Here is a 19,877-nt window from a genome sequence, read left to right on the forward strand (position 1 = left end):
ACATGCAGGTTACAGGAAGCAAAATATTGGTCTACGTAGGAAATTTTGGGGATTCATTTGTGGATCACAAAAGATTGGCTAGGAATAGAAAAAAAAATGACAGAAGTGAAGCCTTTGCAGACCTCAGTGGAGATTTTTATTTGGTAAGGTTTCAAGGCTAGTGTCCCTGGACACTACTCCCTACCAGGATTCTGAGCCTCTGGTTTAATTGTACTTAGGGAGTTTCACAAAGAGGCATTTAAGCTTTGAATTTTAATCAGTATTTGTCATGACTTGCAGCTGGATTTTCAGAGTATTGAAATATCCCCCTTCAGCACATTAGGATTGAGTGCCTTCTCTTTGATGCAAAACAGACTGTAAGGCGTGGGTCTGGTTGCCAACTGTGCAGTCTATGTCAGGCCACTCCAGCAAATATTTATGCCCTATTTGATGATAAATGCCCAACTCCTTGCATGAGGGTCTGGAAAAGCCTTTTACTGCCTAAAAGATCAAAAGAGCTAAAGAACCACAACTGAAGCCAGAGACACTTAAAGAGATGACAAGATTTTGTAAAGGAAATCTTGATGTTACACTTGCAAGAGGACTTGAAGGGTCCTAAGCAATTTTTTCTTTACTTGGTCAGTACAGAGGTGCTTGAACAGAAGCAGAGTTCTTCGGAAAATCTGGGTCCAGCAATTCCTGCTGACACTAGAAAAATCTTCTCCAGTCTTTTAAAAAGATCTAGCTGTTAATCATCAAAACTAGATATCCTAATTGGAAAATTGGATCCTAAATGTTTCCACATGAAGCTACAGAGACAATATTTTATTACTTAACATTTAGCAAATTATTCCTCGGAAAAGGAAAGATTAAAAAGTCTAACCATTGTAGCCTTTTTTTTAATTTCCAAAAACTTAAATTAGATTGAAGGACTGGGAATAGAGGCATCTGTACTATCAAGGCTTACCAGCTTCTCGTTTGAAGGACTGAACCAAGATAGCCAACTTTTTCAAATTAAAAAAAATCCACATTTTAAAAAGGAGACATCTTTACAAAAAGCCCTCTTTTCAGCAGCTTTAATTATAAAGTTGTATTTTATCATTTTTTATCATTTCCAGTTGCATTTTAAAATGCTGCTGGCAAAGATAATACATACTTCTGTTGTGTGATATAGCAAGATGATAGATGGTAAATTAGGATATAAGACTGCATTACTGTCCCCAGGTTCATGCTAACCTCTGGAACTTCCACATCTTCTACCACTCTAGTCCTCAGGCTCCATCAAGCTGACAGTTTATCTCTTCCCTAACACACTGAACTCCATGTTATTTGTGTTCTGCGCACTGCGACACAACTCTATCAATATATCTCATTATTAACCAGCTGTACCAGCTGCTTCTTCTGACCTAGTTGTCCAGCTATACTGTTGATGCGCTTCGAATATCCAGGATTCCCTGCTGGCCTAATCATACGTTCCTTCTTATTCAGGATATTTTTCTTTCTGTATTTTTATGTGCCATAATTGCAAAACAAGATGAGGCCAGGAATGGTTTTTTTTTGTGTACATTGACCTAATTAGAATGGGACCCAAGACTTTCAGTGCTAAAAGGGAGCATGCATTTCACTGCATAATCTGGGCTCCCAAACTGCTGTTACCTTTCTAAGCTTACTTTATATATCAAGCAGCACCCTTTTAAGGTCACTTAAAGCCATATGCATTGGGCAAGGATACTAATGACACATACTTCTAAGCAGCTCATACTACCAAAATATCAGTGAAAAGAAACAAATGGAGAATTTCCAGTGAACTGGAAAGTGTTCATTTTTTTGTAAAAGGTTTACCCACAAAATAGAGAAAAAGGTACTGTTAGCTATGCATCTGCTTTTAGCTTCGTGTTGGCAGCATTTTTTCCTCCAGCTAGAATATTTTGGTACCAGAAATAGACATTAAATAGATAAGAGGGAAAAAAAGCCCTGCAAAAACCTCCACTTCAAGCATATGTCTGGACACCAAGGAAGAGAAGAATCTTCCCAATTTTCAGTGATTTCACTGTAAATATATACACAAACACAGACTAAGAGACTTGGTTCTCTCCCTCCCCCTAAAACTTGGTAAGTACACTCTACAGTTGTTTAAAAGTTAGTGAATTTGCCTTTTCCTAATATAAATACTAGAAATGCTAGATCCAGCAAGAAACCCTCCTAAGAGCTATAGATGCAGCATGGACAACTCGGTCATTATCTGGCATAAGGGGAAAATGGGAGAAAAAGAGAAGGCAGGTGGGGGATTCTGCCAGAAATCTGGGAAACTTAGTATTTCTAGATGGTCCTTCCTGCTTGGAGTAGCTCCCCAAACCACCTGCTCATTCTTGCGTGATTTTAACCTTTCTCAGAGTAGTATTTTTCAAACATCCAGGCAAATGGACGCTTAGCAGACAACAAATAACAAATAGTTTATAGATTAATAGGAGTAAAATACTAATTTTCAAGGCAACCCCTCATCCCTATCCCCAACCCCTCAAAATAAAAATCTGTTCCTGTGATTCCCATCGGTTATCTGCACTAATTTAAACCATAAGAGTATTTGGTTACCTGGTCCACTACAAAACACAGAAAGATAGGAATAGCCTAAGAAAATTAATTAGTTATATCACTTCCCTTGTAGCAGCTGTTTGTAATGGCAAAAAGCTCTCTCATTCTAAGCCTACGGGCACATCTGAAGCTCAGAAATAAAAAAGCCAATCTACAGTAAGAATGTCTACATGAGCACCACTGACAAAGTCCCACATGCCATCCTGTTTGCTTTTGTGTGTAAGAGTTAATTAATGGGGCTACTTTATAGCAATGAGCTCGAAAACTATAAAATACAAAAAGAACTTTTAACAGCTATCAGAGCTAAGGGCAAAACTGCCACATCTCTCTAAGGTGAAGAATTTTTCACGTGTTTGCCATAAGCTTATTATCTTTTCACATTCCTCCAAACCACAGTATTTTGATGCTTCCAGTGCTAAGCAGCCCATCCAATATCACTGGCTTGAAAACACTCTTCCCATGCATCTCTACTCAACCATCTCTTTCTCCTGGGAGAAGGATCTGATATGGTTTTTTGGAAGACTGAAGATTGGCATTTGTAGTCAGTCCAGCTAAGGGTTTTTTAAGTGAAGCTAAACTTATTTAATCCTAAGAGTCAGTCACATGGGAAGTAGCCTTCCTAAATCCTGAGGGATATTGCAACCACAAACCAGATCCTCATATCAACTCCACATTATCCTCTGTGGGAGCTGTACACTCAAGTTAACTGATGCATAACAGTTATTCCTATAATCTCCTCCATTCATACGTAATTACTCATGAATATATTTTTGTATTGGATTCTTTAAGAAGACATCAATTCTGTGAACTGCAGAAGTAGACAGGACCCATTTTCAGTGCAATATTTTTAATCACTTGGATGCTAGGCTACACTTGCCATTTCTGTTGAAAGACCTTACAAAGTAATTTGATTCATCCCTCAGGTAGCATAAGCACATTACACTCTCAAAGTCTGTGACTTTGCTGCAAATGACTCAGTGGATGGAACTTCCTCCCTTGCTTTGGGAGAGGAGGATCCAAAGCATAGTAGATTCACTGTCAAAAGGTTTCTCTTGCAAAGAACTTAAACTTCTCTTCTGATGGCAAAGTAGTGATCCTAGTTGTGCCCTCTATAACTCCTTTTAGTATTTCCTGCTCCTCTTACAGGTATAAATCAGTGCAGAGAAGAACCTGCATTTGCAGCTTGTATCCAGAGATAGCTGCTGTACTTTTTTTTTTCATCTTGGAGTTGTAAACAACACAAAGCAAAGCAAAACCACACAAAGCAAAATGTTGCCCACTTCTTGGATGGCTGAATAGTCCAGGATCATCTCAGGCATAACTTATCTCTCTGGAAGACATTCAAGATCTAAAGCATTTCACTTTTATATATATAGTCTCTTTGGTGAAGCAGCTGTGGCTTATTCTTGAGAATACATGGGAAACAGTACTACTACAGACCTTTAACAGTGTACACACTGGACTAAGGAAATTTGTTTTACAAGCTGTAGAAGAAAACAAGGGTGTTAATGAATGTGGATAAGCTGGACTATACAGACATGGTGATGAATTCCAACTAAAAACTATATAAGATTTCCTTGGAAATCATGTCAAACCAAATATTGCAATTACTGAGAAGAAACAATAAACCATGTCCATTCGGCATTGTGAATATCAGTAAAATGTAGAGTGAAGAGAATTTACAGTGTGATGGCTGGGAGAAGCTTACTCCAGTAGGTTCTGAACAAGATTCATTTACCTGTGCCTTCACACCTAAACTTATTTCTTTCATTAATGAACACTACTGAAAAGGACACAGTAAGTATCTGCATGTTCTCTTCTATTGAGTTTGAGCACTTTTACGTCCACTCCTAGGGTAACTGGGGTGGAAGAGTTGAAGAAGCAAAGTGACCTATTCAAACTCATGTAGAAAAACTGCGATAAATCACAGACTTATAAGCACATCTTCCAAATGATGGCTTATCCAGCGGTACAGCCCGGCTCATAACGTTACTTTTTGGGGGGGTTTGGATATCAAAGTATATTCTTTCTGCTGTGGATTAACTTGGAATAATGTTATTCCCATATCAAAACTGCAAGAAAACAAGAAAAAAAAAAAAGGCAGTTCCCATAGCGGAAGTTAAATCTTGACAGTGCAAAATGCTACTGGGGAATTAACTAGCTTGGATAAAACCCTGAAGAATGCAGAGAAAAATACCTCAGTGTCAGCTGCTGCAGTTCAAATGAATTAGACAGGAGTTAATAGAAATTTCTGATCTGTAATTTTCCTCATGCTACAAGAAGTCTTTGGGACTTCAGAATTAAGGACAAGCCCTTCAGTATTCTCCTCAGCCAAGAACAAGTCAAAATATTCCTCAGAATTAATACAAGGGTTGCCTCACAGCCTCACATGCTGAAAAGGCTAGACCAAGTTCCCCATTTGCAAAATGAGCTGACGTTGGTTACACTAAGGCTTTGTATAAAACCTGGTTACCTGTAGAGGAAAAACGTTACTTAAGAGACTGCTACTGATTAGAAAATCACTATCAACTATAGACTGCTGATAGGTTGTACCAAATTACCATTGGGAAGTGATAGAAAATCCTAGGTAGAAATCCTGACATTGAGTAAACATAAATAAATACAGGCACAACTCTTCCTCTGAAAAGCAAAAAAAGGGAATACCAACCTTTTGAGCAGTACATTACGTGTTGTTCTCTCACATCAGTTCAGAGAATGCGAGATGCTCTTTCCTTTTTATTATACTAATGTTTAAATGCACCAGAATCCCCTTGAGACCTCGAGCAGAGGTGTTTGGAGACAGAATGGCAATGACTATTAATCTGTGCTTTGAAGTCAATTCTCCTACTAGGCAGCACTTGTAACTCCATTAGAAATACAATAGAGCCAACTAACATATGAACTATCTAACTCTGAAGCACTGCAGGGAAGCCCTTTGTATAGGAGCTTTCAACATGTAAGCTAGTTCTGTCTATCATTTGGAAAAGACAAGAGGGGATAGTGCAGTGATTCAGGCATTTTGGGATGGATTTTTGGCAGGACTTCTTGTTTGGTTGGTTTTATGGGCAAGTTTAATACTAGCCGGGAAGTGCAGAAGCATAAAGAGAAGGGGTTGTTTTTGCAGATTTCCTTTTGAAAGTTCAGGATTACAGTGGTGAAAGGCTGCTGCAGGCGAGTTTGAATCCTCTTTTTCAACATAGTGAATGACTGGAATAAACTCTACTGTGATTCAGAAGCCCAAGCTTTAAGCTGTTTATCAGAAGTTGCATTATAGCAAGAAAGTGGCTGGAAAGGGTATTTGCTCTGTTTTCATAACAGAGTGGATTAGAAGAGAAACAGATCTCATTCCAAAAGTTAACCTTCTTTAATATTGATGATAATGATGTATTTCAGAAGCATAGGTAAAGATAGTATGTCCATGAATAAAGCTGAGGAGCTGGACACCAGAATTCTTTAGGTTCATTCAGACTGTAAGGACTTTTTGAACAAAAATTCAGGATGACTGACTTCTGCTACTGATTAATTCTGCTTACCTCACTGGTAAGCTAGGCGGCCTTGGCATTCTTTCTCCCTTATCTTCACACCTTGATAAGATAATGTATATCCCGCTGTCACAAATGTTTGTTTTCTTTGTTAGAGGAGTAGGAGAACTAACTTTGAAAATATGTGTGGGGTTTTTTTTTTAAAAAAAAACCCAACAGTTAATATTCATAGACCAGGGCAGGTCAGATTGCTGCAGCATCACTATTTAAAGAGATATCTAGTTATCCACTTGAATATGTTTTCCATATGACTGCTTACTGTATTATCTGAAAGATTTAAATTTAAATTTTAGGGTCATTGTTAGAAAATCAACTAAAAGATGACTTTGCATAGCTATTAACCATCATGTCTGAGCTGCATGGTTTAGTAATTCACAGGAGCATAACAATCATGAGTACCTGTGAAATGAAAGTTAACTGCAGATCAAGTCTAATAGGTTGGAAAGTTAATTAAAAGCAGCTAAAAAAAAAATCTTATCATATTAGGCTTTCCTCTGTTATGAAGTAAGACGTTATACGGTAAGATTTTAATAGGAAAGTCTATTACTTTCTCATAGACTCCAATTTCCTTTATCTGTATGAGACCAAATTTTCTCATGCAGACTTCCTTTTTCTGATGAATTCAGTATTCCTATTCATATTCTTATTCTAATTGATGGTCTTAAGCACAATCAAAACAGAGATGGAACTGGAAATATTACATGAAAAGAACAAACACTTTATTTGGGTAATTCTGCTATTGGCAAAACTTGCAGCTTTGAACTTTGTGAATGAATTAAAAAGGTGTTCAAATTCTAACCTTAGTGCCCTGAGATTTACTGACTTATTAGGGTATTAATGAACAGCACTGTTCTGAAAATAGAAGAAAAAAGTTTCACCTTCAAAAGACTCATTATAAACACTTGCACTTCTGTGGGTCCTTCCTTTCCTTTTGCAAAAACATGGACAAGCACATGGACCATCATTATGCTGGAGAAGAACTGGCAGATTTGCCTGTTATTCCCAGTGCCTGAACAATGCATGCTAGTCTTTCATGGTAAATTTAAGTGTTTAATGCAAAGTGGCTTCTTTTCACAACCTTCCATGGCACTGACTTATCCATCAAAATGAAAGCGTGCCAGAAGCCAAATTATCAACCGCTTGGTTTCTACCACATGTTACACAAGTACATGCAAAGGAGACTCTCCTCCTCAACTTCTAATCATTTCAGGTGCCTCACTCTTGGATATGTGAATGCCCCATTTCTTCAGAAGTATGTCTTTGCTTCTTTATTTGCTAATGAATCCATACAAGACACTCAAATAACTTTGACATAAGTCGCCATTGCCGCATTATAGCTCCATCACAATTCCTTATTATTATCTTATTTCACTGTCTGGTAATTTAGTAGTGGTAACCTCAGCTGAAAAACACAGAGAAAGGGAACCAAGTGGCAATTCAACATATAACTACAAAGAGAAGAATTCAGCACAGGACTAAGCTTTGGGATAAGATGACACCTGTGTGTGCTCTGTCTTCATAAGTAGGGAGGCAGTGCATGCAGTTAACTGGAAAAGCACTTCATTTCTGCTCTTTCCTAGATACTCTACATACCAACTCTCTGCCAACCCAAGTCTGGGATCTGAGAGTCAAGTTCAGATCTCTTATCATCACCACTCATGAGGAAAGACTGTAGGTCAACGTCTGCTCTCAGTGACCTTGTGGCTACCCTATTGCCTTCAGTGGTTTTACAGAAATATGACTGACTGACCCTGTACATTGGATGTAGGTAAATCACTCCACTGGAGAAGTAAGAAACAGATTGGAACACAGCCCCTAACCCCAGTGCTGTGCCCTACAAATCCTCTTCTTCATGCATCTCTCAAATCTTCTCCATGTTTCTCTCAACTAAAGCTTGTTAGTGAGTCATCTAAGGAAGCATCCTTCTAACCTCTCTGATTATGATATGTATAAAGCAGAGATAACAACATTCAACCCTCTTACTAAAGGTCTGAAAAGCTTCTTTTTCATACCTGCAAACCCCTTTTTGAAGTCTGAGATAAACAATGCTACTGAAGTACTAACAGAACATTTCTAGTCGAACACAGTACCTGACATACAGGTCTGGGCATTCTGTCAGATAAGACCAAGAAGATCCAGAACACTATGAAGTGCAGAAATAAAAAAGGAAGTTGCAGTGACTTACTTGAAAGACAGAATATATCTTCTAAGGAAAAGGAGGATTCATTTCTGGTGTCTTTGAGAATACTAACGTGCAGAGTACAGACGCACCAAATGGCCTCAAAAAAGCAAGTGAAAGTCAGAAGTTGCCTGATCTCAGAAAACCAACAGGCATTTCACATGTATTCAAACCATGTAAAATAAAGCAGAGCATTGTAATTGGATACAGTAAAAAATGTAGATGACATGCACCTTATAAAAGAAGCTGTTGTACACTACAGCTGAGCTTTGAAATGCTCTGGCTAAAGTATGTCTATGTTAAACCATATAGATTTTTTTGTTTCCAGACTGTGATTTAAGGTCTTGCTAATTCTATACAGTGATTTTTTTCATATATAACTATACAAACTCAGCCTAATCCTACAAACTGCTAAACACTTTCTACTTTCATTAATCCCAATGAAAACTGAAGGCACTCAACATCTCATCAGGCTGCCAGTGTTTGCAGCAATGTGGTTAATGTAATTAGTAATTATGCATGCACATGTATATATACAGGAATCTACACACAATTTTTTTTTTTTTTTTTTTTTTTTTTTTTTTTACCATGAAAGTATTTAATTTGCATCCAAATTCCAAACTGCTATGGAGATCCAAGTGCTGACTGCTTCCTCTTCCAAAAGAAAAATCAACAACCCATTCATAAATGCACCAGACAAAAGGTTTGGAACAGAGTTATAAACAAGTGAGGAATGTGGTGAAAAAGTTCTGCTCTTGGTATTTTAAGCCTATTATCAAACACATCTACCAGGAATTCCTTATGCACACACATTTTTTTTCATGCATGCAGTGAATTGCCTAATTCACTGTTTCTGATCTGATGTTCAGTTCTGTCAAACTATCCTACAGTGGAAACTTAAGAGCATGATTTGCTACTCGCTTGCAGCAGTTTTACACCGATGATAATGCTTATATGTATTATTGCTAACTTACATTCAGACCAAGTGAGAAGTAGAGCATGTGCAACATTTCTTACAGTACCATCACAGAGAGCTGAAATGTGACGTGCAGGCCATCTCCTGGGGACCAGCATAGGATATTGCCAGCACTCTGTTTTCATACCTAAGACATTTGCTAGAATAATCTGAAATCTGTCATCATATTACATAACTGAATAACACTTATGGTTTTTTTATATATATACTCAGACACATACATATGTACTATGTATTACATACATATAGATATGTTTATACACACACATATAGACATATGTATGTATAAACATATATATATATTTCCCTTAATTCCTATTTTAGCACCTTTCCTAGTGCTCCAGTCAGAGACGCAGAGCTCAAATTTCTTGGATTTTATAAAAGGAAACTGCATTTGTCATCCCTTAATCCTCTGTTGCAGCGAATCTCTTTCCTCCACACCAGTTCCCTATGCTTATTAAGCTTTCCAACTATTTTCAGAACTCGGGCTGTGTATAAGCAGAGGCTTCACTGTAATGGAGCAGAGAGATAACAGTGCCTCTCTACACAGCTTTGTCACTGCTACCCCTGAAATGATGTGTACAGTTCTATGCATTTCATTACCAGAAAAGAACAGCAGAAGACAAAACAAAAAGAGAAAACTGATAAAGAACTGCTGTTCAACAAGGAACAATGATCATTGCTCTAAGCTGATGTCTGAAATCTTTAACTTCACTGCAGATAGCTCCATCGTCTTGTTTTGCATTTGCTGAAATCTCCCTTGAATAAGAAAATTAATGTAATATGACACACGGCAGTAAAAGCTGTCATTGCCCTAACATGACTGGATCCCCAGAAAAATGACCTCCTGGAGTGTGTATCTGACAGAAGATTTAAGAAATCTGTAGGATCAAACTGCAACCTTTGTTTAAAAGTGAAGGAGAGATTAACTGTGGTTTGAAAGCGAAAGAGGAATTAAGACTCCAAGGTCTTATTTCAAGTCCCGCCATTCAGACAGTCCTTAAGGGCCCGGTCCACAAAAGGATTAACTATCTCTTGTCAGCATATAAATCTAAAATTTAGATCTTTGAAGCAAGTGCTCAACTGAACTAATATCCACAAAGCTCCTCTCAGCCGCTGGAAAAATTATGGCAATATAGCTATAAAATGTTGTTGGAGCTATTGGACATTCACACATGCAGCCATGTCCAGGATCCAACTGCTAAAATTCATTTTAAATAAGCATGTTGAATATGTAGCTGGCATCCGAGATGAAATCCCAGTAAAATACAAGAAACAGTATTGCTTTTATAGGGGCTTTAAGGCAAAAGCAATATGTATCAATACCACCTGATATTCCAAATATCATCATAAAGCTGGGCCTTCACAAAAAGTGTGTTTCTGAAAGTACTCCAAATGGCTGTTACCTCATTTGGTGGTCAGGCTCCTAATTAATTAGCTTTAATGGAAGTTAAGCAAATTTGGTATGGAAAATGAAACAAAACTGCTCAAGTTCCTCAGGATACTTTAATCATTTCCGTGTGAATATAGCGCGCTTACGTGAGGAGCACCAAGCCTGGCAGCTTTTAAGAGTTTCTTAAACAACTTGAATTGGCAGCCTGTGTTTGGACACTTGCCACCTATGAGACAGGCCAACAGAAAACTCATAGCTTGTCATCAGGAAGGAAAGGTCATCTGGGAGGCAAAGAAAAAAAATCTCCAGAAGAATAACAAATCTACTAGTTCAATATATATGAGGTATAGATGACTGAGATTCATTTTTCCTGTGCTATCAGTTCTTTGCGTTCACTGTAGAAAGCACTACCAGAACGCTTATTCTTCAGCAGAGAACTGTGTAAATATCTTTTCAGAGGAGGTAAGATAGGGAACAAACTACCGCACCAAATTTCCCTGCTCTTCCTGTATGGAGGAAGAATTACTACTAACAGGGTGAGCTAGACACACAAATGGCTGCTTTCATCTTTAAACAATCCTGTTATTAGAATAGAGGTGCTCCAGGCACAACATTTGCAGTTTGTTTTATCAGCTGTTTCTAAAAACACTGCCTTAGTGAAGGAGACCTTTTTCCACCTCTCTCTCCAAAATAATTTGTTTGCTTTTCCTTTACAAGGGAAAAATGATAGATATGGAAAACAGCATACATGGAAAGATCACATAGCTTCAGGGATGGACTTTTAGTGTTGCTATTCAAAATATAATGAAAAGCTATGAATGAAACAACTGAAGGTGCTGAAATACACTGGCCCAACTCCTTTGATAAATGTAACCAAAGGTTTTATTCTTCTAATGCAATTGGTACAGAGCTAGCTTTCCCTATGGAGAAAAGTATGGTTTAATGTTCTGGAGAACTTAACAGAGGAGAAAAGAAGTTGAAAAGCTGAAAAGGAGTAGTAAAAAGCTCCCAAGTTATTTAAAGATAAAGGTTACTAGTCATATTTTCAGAAATCAGACAAATGTAGTGAAATCCCCCCCAAATAGTTATGACTACAAACCTCAAGTTTAGTTTGTTTTGTAATAAGATACTTTGTCAGAAGGTGAACGTTTAATTTTTTTTAAATTTTTTTTTAAAGCATCGATTTCAAAATGAAAATGTATTTTAAGACAAAAGTTGAAATTTGCATTTTAGGAGTCATAAAACATTTTCTTATTTTGGATTTGACACAGACAGCTCAGAGGAAACTAGATGCAGTCCCCACAGTACTTTGCCAACACCAAATCTTCACTTTTTATCAAACAAGAACTAGGGCACGAACACTTACAACTACCGTCCAGTCTTTGTATATCTTTTGGGCTTATACAGCATGTTTAAGCACGTGAAGTAAAGGGTTTCAGGCAAACCTGAAAACTTCTCGGTTATCTTATCAGAAAATAAAGCTCAGAAGTCATTCGTCATTTCATGCTTTGAGGTCACTCACTCTACTGCTGCGTGAGGCATGTCGCCGCATTTTTTCCATGGGAAGGCTACCCATCAATCACTGGAATAAGGGCAGATCTGGTAGTTATGTCCAGTCTACTATACAAAAAAATACTTTTTTTTGTTTGTTTCAGATACATACATACTCCTGCTACACTGCCAAGTGTCTTGACTTTCTCTCCAGCTGTCAAACCATCCTTAATCCTCCACACAGTTCTCTGAGACCCCCCCAATTCCCCAGCAGAGATAAGCGATTCAGAACCTTGTCAAAGGCACCTCCCTGTTGCGAGTTCAGATGTCTGCTGGAGGTCCTCTATTTCAGATTGTGCCCAGATCCTGAACCCAAAGTCACACTTGTCTGCACTCACAAAACACCTCTCCCAAAACGCTGGGATGTTCTACCTGCTTTCAGAATTATACAAAAGCCGAAGACATGAATTAACAGAACTTAACAGGAGTATGAAAAAGAGGATAAGGCAAGATTCAATCTATTTGTTCCACATTTGCTTGTAAAGCTCCTAAACAAGTTTATTCTACTCCTCTATTTCAGTTCCCCAAAATGCTCCTTTTAGTCAGAACATAAGCATAGATGTGTAAATATACACACATGTATACACAGAGAGAGGGCATGTGTGTGCACATGCTTTGCAATATAATAATGATCCGTGTTTATACACTAAAAGAGTTAGCATAGAGGAGAACCATGGATTCCAGGGGAAATACAGATCTCCAGGTACTCCACAGTAGACTTGTTGCTTTATGGAGAGAAGTGAGAAGAAATTAAAATTATATTTTGATACACTAGAAAATAACCTGAAGTAATTATAGGGCTATTTTTGGTCTTTTTGTCTGTTAGATATAAAATTTATGAAGCCCCCAAGATTTCAGCAGTGAAAATCAGTAGTTGCTAAAACTAGTATCTAAAATCAGTCATACTGGTTTCAGTACCAGGGGAAAAAAACCCCCACATTATTGACATCCATTAAAAAAAAAAAAAAAATAAAGCTCAAAATTGCTTTGCACTTCTGCTGTCCCACGAAGACGGAATAAATTTTTTTCCCCTTTTTGATGCCTCTGACTGTTCTGATACTGGGATGGAATGAAACCGGTGAAGAGACAAAAATGTTGGAATTTTATTGTTGCTAAAAGAAGCTAATTTTGAGATTGTGTATGTTTGTGAAATAGTTGTAGTTCCTCTTGAATGCCAAAAGAGGAGCTAATGATCCTTATAACTCAACTCCATGGGACCACACAACTTCAGTTTTTATGAAACTCAGAAGAAAAAGAAAAGTGAGTCGTTGAGTGTGGCTCTTTTGTAAGGTTTTAATAATGTATTTATTAGCACAATGAAAATGCAGAATAAAATATGTTGTCAAATTAGTGGACATCTGAGATTTCAAATCAAGTCAGTCTAATTATTTTTATTTTTGCTTCTATCCCTAGTTTCAAAACTGCTATGACCTTTGTCTCCTGCTCCTCACACAGCATTTAAGGTAAGTGTTAACACTCCATATCGCTGAGGAACTGGGATTCCCAGCTGCTTACAGTTGGGATAAAGCACTGATTTCTAGCTCTTCTGATTAATAAATTGGAACTGAAATAGAGAGACAGCATGAAGGCAAGGTAATAACCCCTTTGACATAATTATAAGCTTTGGTATCGCATTATCTACTTGGATTGAAAATGGAAGTAGAATAGGTTTTCCTGCTCTACTAAGGTATCATTCCAGGTGTTACAGTTCATGTGAACATCAGTGCCTTTGGGCTTCTAATACATAAAGCACCTTCAGGTCTAGGCATGATAATCAAAAAAATACATAATAAAACCCTTTCGAAGCAAAAGTGTATCTGTGTCCCTAGTATCTGTAAATGCTCAGCATGTTTTCTTTCTAACAGATATTATATATCTTTCAGAAATCAGATAGTTTCTTCTTGTTTAAAGCTAACTAATCAGTTGCTATAGACATTTAAGGGTCTAATATACATACATTTGCTTTTGATGCAAAATCTGTTCCTGAGTCATGTGCTAGCTCTTCTCTTCCACTGAATATGTCATTGGCTATTTTTTCTTTCTTTCCCATATATTTTATGAAGCTGAAAATCAAAGCTAACAGGGACAAAAAGCAAGTCCCAGCAGGTTGAAAATATCATATCTTAGTATTTTAGACATATGTCAGCTTGATAACATAGGCACTGCACTAGAGGGATTGCCAGAATATGACAGTGCACATGGCTTCAAGTTTAGAGAACACGCTTTAAAAAAAGACTGGAAGGCAGCAAGGGCAAGGTAGCCAGGCTGTGGGTCTGATCCTGATCTCCTCCTCATCTTAAATGCAAAACCAGGGAAACTTACACCAGCTAAGTCAGGCTGGAGAAACGGTGAAGTTTTTGAAGCAAAATTCTGATCAAGATGCAAATTCAACTGATGGAAGTGCTGATGTAAAATATTTGTATATTATACTCTGCTCACGACATTAATTAATGTAGCCTGAGTGGGGTTTGTTCCATTGCATATGTTAACTCTAGAGGAAAAAGTGATATTTAATGGAAATGAGGCCACACCAATGTTCCCTGACATGAAAATATTTGGCTTTTGTATCCCTCACTTGCTTCTCTCTGCATTAACAGACTAGGATTTCTATGTACTTCATAAAAATACACAATAATGTTACTTGCCAGAGCAAGTGAAGATAGGACTTAGTACTAAAACCTCAACAATGACAGTTTATTTCTACATGTTTGGTAGCTAGCAGTACAGTACCATTTTGGTGTATTGCATAGCAATTTGCACCCGAATATCAAAGTCCATTAAAATATTAATTACATTTTCTTTCTCATTATCTCCACCCTCATTTATCTGAGAAGTATTTCATCTACTCCACCTTACAGGTGGGGAAGTGAGCAATATAGCTGCACAGTCACAGAAGGAATCAAAAGCAAAGCTGGGAGCATCACATCGGAGTTCAGGTTTTTCACCCTTGGCTTTAACAACTCAACCCTCAGCTCTCCCCCTTGCTCAGTGACAAATGTCACAAGACCTGAAGCCAGCAGCCTGCCCTGAGACAGAAAACAAAACTATGAGCTAACTATTTCAAGTACCAGAAAGCCATGTATACACTTAGTGGGATAAAACGGAGTACAACGGGACCTTCCACGGCATCGCCTGTGTTTGAATGAGCCTCTCGCTGCCCGCAGCAGAGGGCTACTCGCAGGCATGACAGAGGCTACGTAAGGCAAATCAAAGCAACCATTCAGCAGGACGCAGCAGCTTTGCCACAGCCCGGAGGTTACTGTCCTGACGCCTGGACACTTGATTTACTCATCACAATAGTCCAATATGAAGGTTACCCTGAACTTCATGATGCAGCGGGCTAAAACTCCGATTGCTCTGCTCCAATAACCTGCCACTTGAGCTAAAGGAATTATTTCTTTTGCTGTTAGCCTCACAACAGGACTGTTCTGGTCTATCTGACAGAGGGCAGTATTACACAAAACCATGAGCTTGTTGATTATAATATAATTTTATAAGCAGTTGCTTTATTTAAGCAATTGCCAAGAAAAAGCTTTAGATTTGGTATGAGTTAATAGTTGTGAAAAACAGTAAAATCTAAACCAAGCAAATTTTAAATATTGATTAATTTTTGCTACAATTAATAGCACTCAGTAATGTTTCTCAGACCATATATGAAATAAGAAAACTGAACTGAGCATAAGATCACTGGTTCTTATTGGTGAAAGAAAAGCTATCTTCTTTTTATCCCTCTGCAAGTACAGGAAACATATCTTGGGTAAGTTAAATGAAATAAGTAAATGAAATAATAACTCCATGTTGGAGATCTGAACATATCCTATAATTTCCCTCTTCTGGTAACTCTTAGCTTCAACAGATAAGCCTTATATTGTTCTCTTGTGAGAAAAGTTCATAGATTTCATCATCTCATTTTCCCTGCAGAACAAATGAATTCCTGTAAAACAACTGGGATTTTAGATAGGCTAAAAGTACGTACGTGTAAGCATGCTTTTTGTGCTGTCCTGAATGTTATCTGCAACAAAACTGCCTGCCTCTTCCTCCACTAACTTGAGCTGATCACTGATGCTAGCTGATGTATCCTAACACACTGAGGCCTTCTATGCCACTAACACGGCTAGTTCATTCAGCAAGAACAGAATTAAAGATACTGGGGAATGCACCACTGTACAAGCCAGAGGATGTTTTTTCTATATAGTGTTTCAAGTCTAAGCAGACACCTGAGAACTCAGCTTGTTTTCTTCTGCCTTATGCATTGTTGCCTATTTATGACGCATATGGCAGAAGACACTCCAGATGCGTTTCCAGAATTGTGTTCAAGTTATACAAGTAAACGTCAGCAAAACATTTTTTACCAGCATCAGTAAAGAGGCAGACATCACACAGTAACAAAGAGAAGACTGACTCCATAGAGTGAAGATGCGCTACCTTTAGAAATCTTAAGTACATCCTACATTTTTGTCTCCTAACCACAAATGAACTATGGACTGTAGGTTTTAGAAAGAAATTCACATAGTCATCATTTCAGTTGCATGTGCACAGTGATATTCTTTTCCAAGGGCTGCCTTTTATAGAAAGACCTAGGTAAGCCTGCACCCTGTGTAGCATTTCCTGGCGCCTACAGCACAGATAACAGGAGTTCTTACTCTAAAGACGTCAGCGTGCACATACAAATCTCCTAAAAAGCTGTTTAAGAAGTCACTTTAGCATTATGCCAGTAAGCCATTTCTAAGAGTGAAATAAGAGAGTTTGAAAACTTTCCAGCTGCAAAATTTGTCTTTCTTAAGAAACTGTGCGGACATCCTGCAACTTCCAACCCAAAGCCTCGGGGTGACACTCAGAACGTCATTCAAAGCTTGGTGCCCCTTTGTGGAACCCCCCTTGGGCAGGTGGGGAGGGAAGGAGGAGAAGGGGAGGGGAAGAGGGACAACAGAGCGGTAGGGAGCTGAACACCAGCTTACGAACAGAGAACAGAATCACATAACAACACTGGACCAATGGACTCCAAGACACACTGACAAGACAGATGGACACAGACAAGACGTAAGATCGCTACTGAGAAATAAAAAAAAGAGCAAAAAAACCCCATAAAATAAAGTAGATATATAACGCTGAGGCTGCAAGAAGCAGCTGACAGTACTGGCATAACTCTTCCAAAAAGACGAAATTATAATACAACTAAAAAATTAAAATTGAAACGATATCCCCCCAAATCATACACTACGGACTTGCTCGGTTAGCCTGAATGCGTAGCTCTGATGAAACACAAGATGGCGTCATCACAGCCCATGCACGGATTAATGAAGGCCATGGTTAGTTAAATCAGCTAAACTACAGCATGCCATAAAAATGATCTTGCACTGACCCAGAAATAAAAGATACAACAGATACTCTGCATTGCAATAAAATTCTTTTTATGCCATCTGTGGTTTGTAGGGCTTTCTTTGTTGGAAGAATTTTTCCTGGGAGAATGCAGGGGTAAAGGGGACTCTTTTTCCTTCTGGGTGTTTTTTCTCTGAACTCAATTAAAAAAAGAGGGAAAAGGGAAAAGACAGGATAGAGACTTTGCAGAAGTTTAAAAAAACGTAGGGAGAAGAGAAAATAAAAAGAAAGGATGGGTAAGAATCTTCATTCTTTTGTACACAACTTTCTTGGGATGTCTGAAAATGTGGATTTCTTAAGGATGGCAAGAAAAGATTTTGTTGCCTTTATTGGTTTGCAGATCTATATCTCTTTCTTGAGATGATTAAACGATTATTTTGTTGGAAGAACTCCAAAAATATAAATTGAAAAGTACAGCAATGATTTTAAAAATTAAGAAATAGCGGTATGGCACCATTACGAGCCAAAAAAAAAAAAAGGGAAAGAAATATAAAAGAAACTAAAATGTCAATCACCAAAAATTCATGCGGCACAAGATGAGGTGAAACGACAGAAAATGTTCTTCAAATATATACAATGTATATATCTATCTATATATACACAGTGTATATGTGTATATATCGATGGATATACCTGTATAATTTTTTTATTCTCCCTGCCCCACCCTGCCCCAAGGCTAATTGGTAGATGAAACTATTGATTAAAAGTAAACAAATAAATAAAAGAAGAAATAAAAAACTCTAACAAACAAAAAAAACCCAACATGCTTTGTTCACCAAGAAATAACAATATCATGCATCTGTCCACGCCAGCGGATGCCAGGGTTAGATGAAGGCATGAATTTCTGTGTAAACATGTGATTGGATGATAGGGACTACTGCTGATATTGGTCATTTATTACTTCAGTATATACACATATAGATATATAAGCACGCTGCATATAGTGCATATACAGCTAAAATATCCTCATGGGTGGGGCCTTACACAGGAAATAAGACCAATATGCTGTAAACCAAACTGAGTATAAATTCCTAATATAAAAAAGAAAACAAAAATTCCTGTAAGTCATCTGCATGAATGATTAGTAAAACTTGTTCATTTGTTTTTGTTTTGGCTGTAAGACCGTAGCTAGGAAATTCCATCAAACAAGTGATGCTATTACGCCCTGGGAAGTGCCGTGGAAGAATGCTCCTCCTTTGGGTCTGTATGGTATTCAGCCTGTGAGATGGGAAGCCTATTTCTCTGTGAGGCATGTGCCCAACTTTGAAGACCATTTCTTGCTCTCAGCAAGGACTCATTCTGCTTGACAGAGGAAGAGACTTGGGGTAACTGAGCACTGGATTTACGGGGGATGTTTTACCAAGGAGAGCAATGAAAATTCCCTAGGTGCTTCAAGAAGGTTGATGCAGTTTATGGAGGGCAATAGCCAAATCATCACTTCTCCTGGTTTCTTCAGTCAAGGTTTCTTCACTTCCAGCATACGGCTTTTATACTGTACTGGCTGCTTGTAGACTCTTGGAAGAAAGATTTTGCCTGTTTTCTGCAAATAAATCTGTGACCTAGGCAGCCTGCAGGTTCCCAGTTCTCCAGCTTACACGGAGAGAAGCCCATAAATCAGGAGCCTGAAGTGGATGGGTGCAGGCCAGTAAATTATAGATGAAGACACCATACCTATAGAATATGTGTGTCCTGGGTATGGACACACATTTGTGTATGCTACAAAACACTGCGTAACTTCCAGTACAAAGAACTGCAGATTTTGGCATCTCTGTTGCTGTGTCCAGTCCCTCATAGGAAAAGCTTACCAGTCTGATTAGACAATGTCAACCTTATGATATATGAAGCCTTTTGGGAGACACAGAATAAATTTCTCTGGAAAAAAATCACCTAGGAAATTGTTGGGCCAATAGGAAGGGAATACTGGCAACTCCACCAGGGAAGAAACACAGGCTGTGTCAAGCCAAGGAGCTAGGGTTAAGGCCTACATCCATTTCAAGAGGTTGCGCTATGGACTTCAGTTTAACCAGTGAATGTTTGAGTCTTACTGTTTTTAACTAGTGCAATGAGCAGCCTGGGTTATCATCCCGATCAGCTGCCCAGCCACCAGCATCCAGCCTGCCTGGTGCCACAGCGCTGAGGTAATGGACACGCTTAATGGGAACAAGGAAAATGGTATGAGGAGACAGCAGCAGCTGCTGCCAGGAAAGCATAGCTATAATCCTCATGGCTTTGAAGTATCAGTAAGATCAGACTGTAGGAGTGCTCTGCATTTGACTGGAAAGAAAG

The 19,877-nt window shown here is 38.3% G+C and overlaps 1 protein-coding gene and 1 long non-coding RNA gene across 10 annotated transcripts in view; one reads left to right on the forward strand and one right to left on the reverse strand.

Annotated features, from left to right (window-relative positions):
- NRXN3 (neurexin 3) overlaps nucleotides 1-19,877 on the reverse strand; it is a 1,011,514-nt gene that overhangs the window by 14,252 nt on the left and 977,385 nt on the right. The window lies entirely within an intron of this gene.
- On the forward strand, nucleotides 1,923-17,295 carry LOC142602004 (uncharacterized). Its single transcript, XR_012835613.1, has 3 exons — nucleotides 1,923-4,368; nucleotides 13,626-13,675; nucleotides 15,071-17,295. It is a non-coding gene; the product is annotated as an uncharacterized LOC142602004 (long non-coding RNA).

Source organism: Balearica regulorum, chromosome 5, assembly GCF_011004875.1.
Source record: "Balearica regulorum gibbericeps isolate bBalReg1 chromosome 5, bBalReg1.pri, whole genome shotgun sequence".
NCBI lineage: Eukaryota > Metazoa > Chordata > Aves > Gruiformes > Gruidae > Balearica > Balearica regulorum.